At 35.5% G+C, this 12,708-nt stretch overlaps 1 protein-coding gene across 1 annotated transcript in view; it reads left to right on the forward strand.

Annotated features, from left to right (window-relative positions):
- Nucleotides 1-1,675: 1,675 nt before the first annotated feature.
- The window catches only part of CCDC73 (coiled-coil domain containing 73), a 142,643-nt gene continuing 131,610 nt past the window's right edge, over nucleotides 1,676-12,708 (forward strand). Inside the window, exon 1 of the mRNA XM_059069872.2 lies at nucleotides 1,676-1,944. The gene's annotated coding sequence lies outside the window, so the exon portion shown is untranslated. The remainder of the gene's footprint in view (nucleotides 1,945-12,708) is intronic.

The raw sequence follows: 12,708 nt of genomic DNA on the forward strand, positions 1-12,708 counted from the left end.
TATATACACAATGGAATACTACTCATGCATAAAAAAGAATGAAATTTTGCCACTTGCAGCAACATGGATGGACTTGAAGGGTGTTATGCTTAGTGAAATAAGTCAGACAGAGAAAAAAAAATACTGTATGATATCATTTATTTATGGAATCTAAAAAATACAACAAACTTCTGAATATAACAAAAAGAAACAGACTCACAGATATAGAGAACAAATTAGTGGTTACCATTGGGGAGAGGGAAGGGTGGAGAAGCAAGATAGGGGTAAGGGATTAAGAGGTACAAACTATTATGTATAAAATAAATAAGATACAATGATATATTGTAAAACACAGGGAATATAGCCAATATTTTATAATAACTATAAATAGAGTATAACCTTTAAAAATTGTGAATCACTATGTTGTACACCCATAACATATAATATCATATGTCAACTATACTTCAGTTTAAAAAAAAAAGACAAAAGAAAGTGAAAAAACTAGTCCCTGACTACATGGAGCTTATGTTTTAGGATATAGACAATAAACAAATATACCATGTTAGATGGTGATTGTGTTATAGAGAATAAAGTGTGTGTGTGTGTGTGGTGGGGAGAGGGTGGAATTCCCTGGCGGTCCAGCACTTAGGACTCCGCCTTTCACTGCAGTGGCCTGGGTTTCCTGGTGGGGGAACTAAGATCCCACAAGCCAGCCGCGTGGCTCCACCAGCAAAACAAAACAAACTCAGGACCTTGCAGAAGCGCAATAGGTACCATTTAGTACAGTCTATTGTGAAGTTTCATCTCAGGGGCACTGTTTATATAAAAAAGCAAGGGAGGGGGTAGTAGAACATGTGTACTGTGTATTACTGTTTTATTTAGGGTAGTCAGGGATAATATGGTGACATTTGGGCAAACACATGAAGGAAGTGAGGGAGTTAAAAGAGAGTTCCAGGTAGACTTTTACTTGCAAATATGGTTAAAATTTTGAGGACAGGGACCATTTCTTTCACATTTTGGTAGTAGAGCAAAAACTATGTAGGAGGCCTGAAACATATTGCATCTGTATTAGTTAGGTGCCGGAATAGGTGTGATCATCAGTGTGATTAGATGTACAGTTTTTCTTTATTATTTCATTTAAAAAAATCAACGTTTAATTTTTTGCATGCATAACACTTTCATACGATTCAAACATAAAAATACAAAAAGATATTCAGTGAGGCCTCCCTCTCTCTCCTGTCCCCATTTGCAGTTCCTATTGCTCCTATTTTCTTTATCCTTCCAAAGTTTGTTTGTTTTTCCTACTTAGGAGGTCTCATTGAAAACTTGAGATTATGTAGCCATGGCTGCCGCTCATCAATCTCCTGTGCAGCTGGTTCTGTTGGATATTTGTCAGCTGTGAACCGTTCACTCTCAGAAACACACACTCCGCAGAATCCGAAGAATTTTTTTTTTAACATGGATATATAAACCAATACTAAAAGTAAACCGAGAAAAGCATCGAACATCCAGAGACAACTTTCCAGGAGCTTTACTGTAAAAAAACCGCAAACAAAAAACAAAAAAACCACAATCATATTGCCCCAGGTGCTCAAGATTCCCCACCCACGCTCGACTAGGGTCCCAAAGGCCGGAAAACCGGAAGTGCCCTAGGGTTGGGAAAGGTGAACCGGAAGTGCGGGGGCAGTGGGGCTCCAGAGTCCTTTGGCTGAGGTAACTCGGAGCAGTCGCTAGCTTGCGGGTGACCGTTTACAAGCAGTCCAGATTGTTTTCATCCAGAGTCCATTTAAGAGTTTGACCTGCGTCTCTGGCTGTTCAGAGGCCGACTTGGCCCCTCGTCCCCTGACTGTGCGTTGGTGGCGTCTAAAATCTTCCACTCACCGGATCAGGGAGAGTCTGGCACCCTCGGACCTCCCTCTCTTTGGGCTTCTCGTGACTTTCCTGAAAACGATGTCAAGGCTGCGGGTTAGTAATGTGTGTCTTGTCTGTCCGTCATAGGGAAGCGTCTATCCTATACTTGTGCTTTAGGCTTGTTTTGTTTTTAAACCTCGCATTCGCGTTTTGAATAAATGTATTCATGTTGGTCATTCTTGTGAAAAATTTCGAATGAGTCTGGTGCTCGAAGTTTCTAACATTTCAGACGGTGACTGGTGAGTCTCGATTTTCTTTGGTAGATGTTACTTGGCGGAACGTTTGAAGTATAGTGCGAAAATCCTTCTAGGGCTATGAGCAGTTACCGAAGTGTGTACATTCTCAAGGAAAGTTTCTTTTTTCTTTATTCTTAGGGTTATTTTATTCTGAAGTGCCTTGCACAAGCAAACTGGAATGGAATCTCCCTGGTTATGAAATGACTGACCTCATCCTGATAATGCTGAATTGTAGATTTAAATTACTCATGTTATTGTCGTAATCTGCCACTTAGCTTTGCTTTTGGACATAGTGATGACTCTCAAGGCGTTTATGGGAACCTTTATAATCAGTATAGGTCATTTAGGGGACTGCCCTGGTGGTCCAGTGGTTAAGACTCCGTGCTTAGAATGTAGAGGGGCATGGGTTCAATCCCTGGTTGGGGAAAAAAGATCCTGCATGCCGCCTGGTGTGGCCAGAAAAAAAAAAAAAAGAGCAGTATAGTTCATTTAGAAAGACAATGTGAATATTCCACTAACAATCTTCCCCTTAGATTAGTGAAATCCTTTAATTTTGATTGTTTGCTATTTTGTCTTGGTTGTGATAAATGTCTATGGCTGTTTTTGTTTTGTACCTTGAAGGAAAAACCCTTGCTGAAATATTCCAACCTGAAAATCAGCAAATGCTATGTAGGTGGAATTTATTCTGCAGGCCTTCACAGTTTTATTCGCTAGCCATTTCTTTAGCTAATTTGAGTGTTTATGATAACCTTCCGTGGTTTCAGGGTTGGTTTGGAGTAGATAGTGAATTTTTAAAAATTATATTCTCCACTTGATGATTTATAAAGTGTGCTAATGTAATTTGAGAGAATATTTTAAATTTTGTACTGCTTCATACCATGTTATCAGGAACTAGTATCAGTTTTTAAATTTTTTTAAATTAAAAAAATTTTTTAACATCTTTATTGGATCATAATTACTTTACAATGGTGTTTTAGTTTCTGCTTTATAACGAAGTGAACCAGCTATACCTATACATTTACTAGCATCAGTTTTTATATCATAGTGCCCACTGGGTGGCAGCATGGTGTTTTTCAGTTTCTTTAGCTTTTTTTTTTTTTTTTTTTTTTTTGCGGTACGCGGGCCTCTCACCCCTGTGGCCTCTCCGTTGCGGAGCACAGGCTCCGCGCTCACGGGCCCAGCCGCTCCGCGGCATGTGGGATCCTCCCGTGTTGGGGCACGAACCCGCGTCCCCTGCATCGGCAGGCGGACTCTCAACCACTGCGCCACCAGGGAAGCCCAGTTTCTTTAGCTTTGACTATGGATTTAATACTACCTCTTGCTATACTAGTGATATTCTGATTGTAGTAGATACCTATCACGTGCTGAATGTGAGGCACTGGCCTAAGTACTTTATGCATATTATTTCATTTAATCCTAAAAAACAAATCCCAAACCCTCTGACATAAGTATTTCCATTATTCTTATATCATATGAGGAAGCTGTGGGAAAGAGATTAAATAATAATGCAAGGCCGATAAACTACAAGGCTGACAAACTACACAGCCAATAATTGGTAGAGCCAGAATTCGAATACAGGTGTTTAACTGCTACTTCTTGCTAGTCAAATTAAAGTTATTGTAAGTTTGACCAAATAGTGAAGAACCAACAGTTAAAATGAGAAATCTGGATATTGTGAAAGAGGTGAGAACTGAACATTGGTTTTATATGATGTGCCTCAAGACAGTTGGGGGTGCATGGTTTCCAAAAGGCAGTATTTCCTAAATTGTGTTCCAAGGAGCACCAGTCTTGGGAGATGCTTCAATAAAAAAAGGTTCCTGTGACCAGAAATGCTCTTGGAGATTCATTAGAGGCTCTCAAAAATCCTGCAGAAAAGGAACCTGTTTGGTTTTTTTGTTGTTTTTTAAGGAACCTGTTTAACCCAACTTTTTTGGAACTGATAGCGTTCTTAAATTTTCTGATTGTATCCCACATTAAAAATTACATTTTATATGCAGGCCAGTATAATCATATGTATATACACCTGAAATAAAATACTAAAATAAATACACATGAGGCAATACTTACCTTTAGTATGAGCAATATACTCACATTTTCTATTTTATTTTTTTCTAGTTTTTTTTTTAAATGGTAAATATCTTTGCTGATATTTATTCTTTTATTAGTCCTGGTAATAGTTGAATGAACACAGTGTTTCTTGTTGGGAAATTATCCTTTATAATCAGTTCAGGCCACTAGCAAAGTAAGAACACAGGAAAAATTTTATTGTTAGAATTCCCCAAAATACATTTTTTGGCACACATGTTCCCCAGAATATTAGTTGGCGTTGTGAATTATCAAAAAAGTGTTCCACAGTCAAGATAAACTTGGGAAATTCGGTTTAAAGTTAAACAGGTTCCACCTATGCTAATAGTATTGTTAATCTCTGAGATGGGGAGTTAGTGTGCAGTGTTTCCCAGATTTATTTGACCATGAAACCTATTTTTAGATCTTGTGGATCTTGTGCCTGTTGGAATACACTTTGGGAAATGATCATATTGATAATTAGGGCAAAAATGTTTTTGTTGTAATATATGCATTTCAGTTGAAAATTTTTATTGTAAATTATTCACCTAATTTTTGTTAGTCATTTATCCTATTTGCTAATATTGACATGGCAGAGAAATATGTCAGAAAGCCTTTTAGCTTCTTAGTTTTCTTCTGACCCATGGAAACTTTCTGTTAATAATAAGCAAAGTCTTTATGAAATTCTCTGGCACTGATTAATTTCATATAAACTAAAACTTTTATATTCAGTTTAAATTCAATGAGCAGTAAATTTCCAGGTGTGTTAGAGTCAACTGTATTAAGACATTTTGGCAATTTGTGTTTCATATTTGGAAACATTTGGAGTTTAGTTAAAGGTTATAAGTGTTTAAGAAATGTTTAAAGGATTTTCCTACATTTTATTTATAAGCTGGACAAAATCAGTGCTTAATATATTTGATCCATAGATCTCTGTTGTGTTGCTTTAGATTAGTTGAATTTATGGTACCTTTAATAGTTTATTTCATGTTTGGTTCCATAATGATCCCTAGGGAGAGAATTTCCAATTCTCTCATTTCCTTCACACATCTCAGACCATTCAATTATAGAATTTAGGTATTTCTAACTTTCTAAAATTTGTATATGAAATCCCTACTACTTTTATTAAATCAAGGAGAAATTTGGCAAAGATTTTACCAAATGTGACTAGAGAATGTTTTACTCATAATAGTGTAAAACATTCTGTGAGAAACTCAGTGTTTTAGTAATTACACATGATTTATAGAAAATTTAAATAAATACTTATCAAGTGTTCCCACAGTGCATTTCCCACTGGAGCTTAAGAAACCTATAAACCAGGGACTTCCCTGATGGAGCAGTGGTTAAGAATATGCCTGCTGATGCAGGAGACATGGGTTTGATCCTTGGTCTGGGGAGATCCCACATGCCGCGGAGCAGCTAAGCCCGTGAGCCACAACTACTGAGCCTGTGTGCCACAGCTACTGAAACCCACGCACCTAGAGCCTGTGCTCCTCAACAAGAGAAGCCACCACAATGAGAAGCCCGCGCACTGCAATGAAGAGTAATCCCTGCTCCCCACAGCTAGAGAAAGCCCGTGTGCAATAAGCAAGACCCAATGTAGCCAAAAAATAAATAAATAAATTTAAAAAAAAATTAACTTAAAAAATAAAGAAACCTATAAACTAAAACAGTTAATGAAAAATAACTTTTATGGCAGCATTATCAGTTGACATAATAAAGTACAAGATTATGTGAACTAGACAATAAGAACAGGCAGTATACACAATAAGGTACTAATCATATGATATGGGCAGCAAGTACAGTTCAGAAAAGGAGCAGTTGGTGTCAGATGGATTCATAAGAAAGTTTCATGGAGGATATGGAATTTGATCTGATTTTTTAATATGTTTAAACAGAAAAGGTAGAGGAAGGCATTCTATATGAGAGAGCAGAATGTGTGAAGGTATTAATCAGTTCAAGCTCCTTAACATGGCATGAAAGATTCTCAAGATGTGCCTGCTTCTCAAGCCTCATCCCATCATTCCCCCAGCTTTACATGTTAGACTTTAATCTCCTTAAACTGTTTTTAGTTCCTTATAGAAAATGATGTTTCATCCATCTGTCTTTGCTTATGCTGTTTTTCTCCTCTAAAATGCCCTTACCTCATTTTCCACTTTGCTAATTTCTTAACTTTTAAGATTTTTAAGTCTCAACCTAGAACTCACCTCCCTTAGGAAGTCTCTGACCTTCTCAAGCCTTCCTTGATCTTCCCTTTCTGTTTTAGAAGCCCCTTCTTCCTGATACCATAATACTCTGTAGGAGAGATCTCTACCATTACACGTAACCACATTGTATTATAATTATCTGTATATATCTGTATCTTTCTACCAGAGTTAGTTCCTTGTCCTTGAGGACAAGGTCTCTATTTTTTTTTTAATCATTACATTTTGAATATAGAAGGGACTCAACAAATGTTTGTTTAATGAATGAATTTTTTTGGTTTCCTTTATTTATTTACATTAACATTTTCAGGCTTTAAGATTCTCCTTAGTTCTGGTATTTTGAAATTTATTGAACAAGATCAGGTCTACAATGTTATAATGTCCTGTTCCTCTCTGGAATCTCAAAAATCTTTGTATCTTGGCCCTTGATCTTATTCTTCACTCTAGTTTCTAAGAAAGAAAGGAATGTTGTTCCCTTTTTCTTCTGAAGGCTAATCATTCTCCCAGGTCTCACTTCTTCAAATCCCTGTCTTTTCATATTTAATCACATGATCTTTACTGGCTTTTTTCTATAAAATGTAAAATGTTTGAATTTCTTCTCTTCTGTCCCCTACTTTTCCTTGATCACTTATGACCTTAAACTACTACCTTATATCTCACTTAACATACCATTTTGTGAAAACTGCTCATCAATAACCTCCTACTTTCCGAATCAATTTGTGTCAGTAAGAACTACCCTCCTATCCTTCAGCCAAATTTGATTTCCCCTTGCTCGGGGTGTATCTCAGAATCCTCCTCCATGAACTATTTCTTGAATTCCGCAATAGCCTAAATCTCTTCTCCGAAGGTTAATTAAATCAGAAATTTACTGCTAGAACTAGCACTAGACACCATCTGCTTCAATTTTCTATTGCACTTATAACTATTTGGGTAATGAGACAGGATATTTACAAATTAACAATCAAATTAAAATTAAAATTTAGTTTAGCATCCTTATTTTATAGGTTGAACAAATGAGTCCCAGTCACTGTGTGCTTTGAACTCTGAACCCTTAGAGAACGCTTTTTTATCTATCGTGTCTTTTTTATCATGCCTAGTGTTATCATGTCTGGGATTACACTTATTTGAATAAATGCTTTACATTTCTAGACTTTGAAGGTAAAGACCATTAACTCACGTTTGTATCACTTGCAGTTTCTTGAACAGAGAGATGTACTGATATTTAATTATATCACTCTTTACTATATATAAGAAGTCTAATTTAAAAAATCTATATGTGGGGCACTTTTTCCATTTTTTCTTCATTACATAATTGTTCTTCCCTAGGTCTTCCTAGTGTTACAGAATCTTTCTTAAGATACCTTATTATAAAATGCAGTCATCTTAATATATCTTAAGATACAAACACAGTTACAAGAAACATTCAGTGCAACATGCAATGCAACGCCACAAAAATTAATTGACTGCCTGACTTTAGTAAATTATTGTATGAGGCAGTATGGGCCTGAGCGGGAAGGTGGTCACTCAGGCCCATGCTCAGTCATATGACCTGTACCTGTCAACTTTTGCCCTATCTGTTAAATATATGCTATGTCATTAAATGCATTTAAATCTAAAAAAAAAAAAAAAAAAAAAGAATGAGACTTGGCCACTAGTCTCACTACTTAAAATGTAACAGCTAACACATAACTATTGCTAATACAAGATAGAATGTTAGTGCAAATTTAATCAGTTCCCGTTTGGCACTGTGCTACGTGGAATATAAAAAACACTTTGAGGAAAACCAAAAACCCAAAACCAAAAAACCCTTTGGGGGCTTCCCTGGTGGCACAGTGGTAAAGAATCCGCCTGCCAGTGCAGGGGACACGGGTTCAATCCCTGGTCCAGGAAGATCCAACATGCCGCGGGACAACTAAGCCCGTGCACCACAACTACTGAAGCCCACATGCCTAGAGCCCATGCTCCGCAACAAGAGAAGCCACTGCCATGAGAAGCCTAAGCGCCACAATGAAGAGTAGCCCCCACTTGCCGCAACTAACTAAAGAAAGCCTGCGCGGAGCAACGAGGACCCAACACAGCCAAAAATAAATTAATTAATAATTAAAAAAAAAAAAACCTTTGGTTCTTTACTTTTAGAGGGGATACACTCTAGGAAATGTTTGTAATGTTTATCATACTGTTATAAACAGTCCTGATGGAGTTAAGGTGATTTTCTAATGAATCTTATAGCAATCCAAGATCAGATAATTAAATAGTGATTATATATTTTTAAATCCTGCTTTGGTAATTTTTTCTCAATGTTTTTCAATCTACACATACACCAGCGTGTGTGTAATTAATGAATACAATTTTTTACATAAGTGTTCACTTTTTGTGACATGTCATCCATATTTTACCCTCAAATATATTAATAATTACTTATGAAGGAGACATGCTTATAAAACTGATTTAGCATTGAGTTCAAGTCATAAGAGTATTTCCAAGAATAAAAAGCAATATGAAAAACTAACTTAGGGGCTATTTAAGGAAAAAAAAGGAAACTTGGAACTTAGAGCTATTTAACAAAGAATTTTGGGGAAAAAATTCTTGAGAAGTTCTAATAACTGAAAAATCAAATTTTTGTTCTACATGTAAAACTATTTTTGATGATTTTGTTTATACTCTGAATGTTTTAGCTAATGTCAAAGTCTACCAATTGTTATTATGTGAAATGATAGTGTGAAATTGATGCAGTTATAGTATAACAATAAGGACGTGACTCATGTATTTTATGTACACATTCATTCAACTGTAGTGACAAATGGCTTCATGCTGTGTGATTAAATGCATATTAGCATTTGCCCTAGGCATTTGATTATTACCATCTTTACTTCATTACATTACCACACTGTATGGCCATATAATTTATAAGATAATACACACATCACTTTGTTGCTGATAGGAATTATTCTGTTTTATGGATGGTGTCCTTTAATTTTGCCTTTCATGGATTATAAAATTGGTTAATATCTGCTGAAGTGAATCACTGGAGAAGCAAATAAAGATGTTGGCCTCAGGTCACAGTGTCATTTGTGATACTGGCAAAATCTTACAGGCTCATTTATCCCTGTACATGATTGATAACGGCATGGGTTAAATGGAGAAAGCTTTGCTTCTATTAAAGGATCATCATGAATGAAGACCTCCCACTTAAAAGTCAGGCATGATGAGAAGACAAGAGACTATCTACAGGTCAAATTAAATAACTTAAATAATTTAAGTAGAATGACAGTGTAATTTGTCCATTTTGTGTTATTACTCTGACCCCTATCAGGACTATAGGCTAACTTACTTTCTTCTGTAGAGTATTTAAAATGTAATTTTTAATAAATACTTTCAAAGATAAAAAAGACTTTAGAGCTCTTAAATTGTGATAAAATATAGATTTTTTTATTATGTGCTTCTGAAAAAAATCTCTTAAAAAAAACCTGCAATACTTGTAAAATTCTGAATTATATGGTGAATGCTGAGTTAATTCTTTAAGCATTTTATAATATTATATTGACTTTATTTAAACATATGTTAATGAAATATTATAAATAATATAAATGTCATAACTATGTTTTATAAGTATATTTATTATAAGTATAAATATTATAAATAATAAATTTATTATTATAAATTACTATAAATGAACTATTTACAAGAGTTTGTTAGTAACACTTTGATGCCAAATGTTAAAAATAAAGAAACAGTCAGCATTTTTTAGTGACTGCTTTCCTATATGGAATCATTGTTTGAGTTTAACTATTCAAATTGTGGTTCAAAATAGGGAATCCATATGCATTTTTGGATAATAAACTCAGTATTGAAATGTGAGAGTGTTTTGATCTGTTAAGAGTAAAATACGGGGCATTCCCTGGTGGCGCAGTGGTTTGAGAGTCCGCCTGCAGATTCAGGGGACACAGGTTTGTGTCCCGGTCCGGGAAGATCCCACATGCCATGGAGCTGCTGGGCCCCGTGAGCCATGGCCACTGAGCCTGCGCGTCCGGAGCCTGTGCTCTGCAATGGGAGAGGCCACAGCAGTGAGAGGCCCGTGTACCGCAAAAAAAAACCAAAAAAAAAGAGAGTAAAATACGGTGGATGAAATATCAAATTAAATATTACCTGTCTCCTTTAACTGACCAGAAAGGTATGTTTTGTACATAAAAGCATTCTCCTTTCTTGTTCATTGGCTATTGAACCCTTACTATATGCCAGGACTTTGATATATTACCTCATTTAATCCTCACATCCTGTGAAATAATTATCCCTGTTTATAGATGAGGAAACTGAAACTCAGAGGAGTCACACAGTAGGTAAGAGGAGACAGAATTTGAACCCACATCTGTTGGGGATTCTAAGAGGAATCTGCAAAGATGGATATGTCGTTTTCAAAATACATAATAAAAATCTACATTTTATCACAGATCTTCAAAACTGTGCATTTCTCACTTTATCAAGCTGGCTATATTCATATTGTGAAAACTTTTCTGGACTCTCAGTAAAAAATACGTTTCACATCCTGATCCAGTACAAATACATGTGTTTACATCTACATATAATTAAAACAAAAGTTTTATGAAATTTCCCACATGTGAAGATTGCTGATATATTCTAATCTAATCTATTCTTTTCTATTCTCTCTCATGATAAGAATTGCTGCTTGCAACTAAACTGATTTTATATCTCTCTAAGGATTCTCAACTGACGTAATTCTGTACCAACTTAAAACATACACAGTAAAGTTTTTTCCTTCATCATAGAAGTTATGTATACTCTTCGTAGAAAGCAAATGAAGGGGAAAACATCACTCATACCTTGATAACTGAAAGACAAATGCAGTTAACATTTTGATGTATTTTCTTTCAATATTTTTTCCAATGGTATTTATATTAGTATTGTTTTAACTATGATATTATGTAATTTTGAATCCAAATTTAAAAAATTTAGTGTTTACTTTTATCAAAGTTACATGTGCATGTAATGGAAAGAATCAAAAAATTTTTACAAGGTTTGTTCAGAAAAACAGTAATCTCCCCTGACATTTCCAACTCTCCAGAGCAACTACTTTAAACTATTTTAGCTGATTCTTTATACATTTACTTCCACAGATCTAAATAATATACTTATCACTACTATTTCTTCATTTTCCAGTTAGGCATAATGAAATGACTTTCCATAACGGAAGATGAGGATTTAACTTTCTTTCATCTTTTGCCCCAACCTTTCCGCCTTCACATAGTATCCATACTCCCCATATAGTTACATCATGATCTTGATTATTTCTGTACTTAGGGTTATATTATGATGACTGCATAAATGCTTTTCACAGCTGAACCATTGTAGTATGCTATGATTATTTTTCCTTTCTTATTACAACATTCTTCCCAACTCCATTGTCTTGTTTTTCCCCATTCCTTAATTTTTAATGTATTCATCACTAATTCCAGACTTTTCTCAGTTATATAAAATTGTTATTAATGACTTAAGAACAGTTGGTAAACTGTTAATTTCATCCTATTGAGCTTTCTACCAAAGCTTACTATCTCCCTTCATTACTACTATCTCCCTAGAGTTTTAAAATTTGGATTCAAATTTATACAATATCACAGTTAAAACTATACTAATAAAAATACCATCAGAAAAATATTGAAAGAGAATATATCAAAATGTTAACTGCAGTTGTCTTTCAGTTATCAAGGTGTGAGTGATGTTTCCCCTTCATTCTGCTTTCTATGAAGAGTATACTTAACTTCTATAATGAAGCTATACTGCTATTTCCCTTCACCATCCCTGGAGTTTCTTTCCTCTTTCTCTCTTGTATAGGATACCCTGTTTCCTGCATCCCATACCTTTCTCTTTCTCAGAGAAATCCTCAAGTAGCTACCTGAGAAAGGATGTATGGAAGGAAATTGTTTTGGACACTGCATGTCAGAAATTATCTTTTACTTTCACACTTGGCATGGCTGGTGAAATTCCAATTTTGTAGTGACTTCCTGTTAATTTTGAAGGCTTAGCTTCTTTATTCTAGCTTTCATTGTAGTTTTTTTAAAAAAATATTTATTTAGTCTGTGCTGGGTCTTAGTTGCAGCCCACGGGATCTTTAGTTGCGGCATGCAGGCTCATAGTGGTGGCATGCAGACTTCTTAGTTGTGGCATGCATGTGGGATCTACTTCCCCGACCAGAGATCGAACCTGGGCCCCCTGCATTGGGGGTGCGGAATCTTAACCCACTGGACCAGCAGGGAAGTCCCTCATTGTAGATATTGAGGAATTCTAATGTAATTTTTCAT

The sequence above is a fragment of the Kogia breviceps genome, chromosome 7 (genome assembly GCF_026419965.1).
Source record: "Kogia breviceps isolate mKogBre1 chromosome 7, mKogBre1 haplotype 1, whole genome shotgun sequence".
In the NCBI taxonomy this organism is placed as follows: Eukaryota; Metazoa; Chordata; class Mammalia; order Artiodactyla; family Physeteridae; genus Kogia; species Kogia breviceps.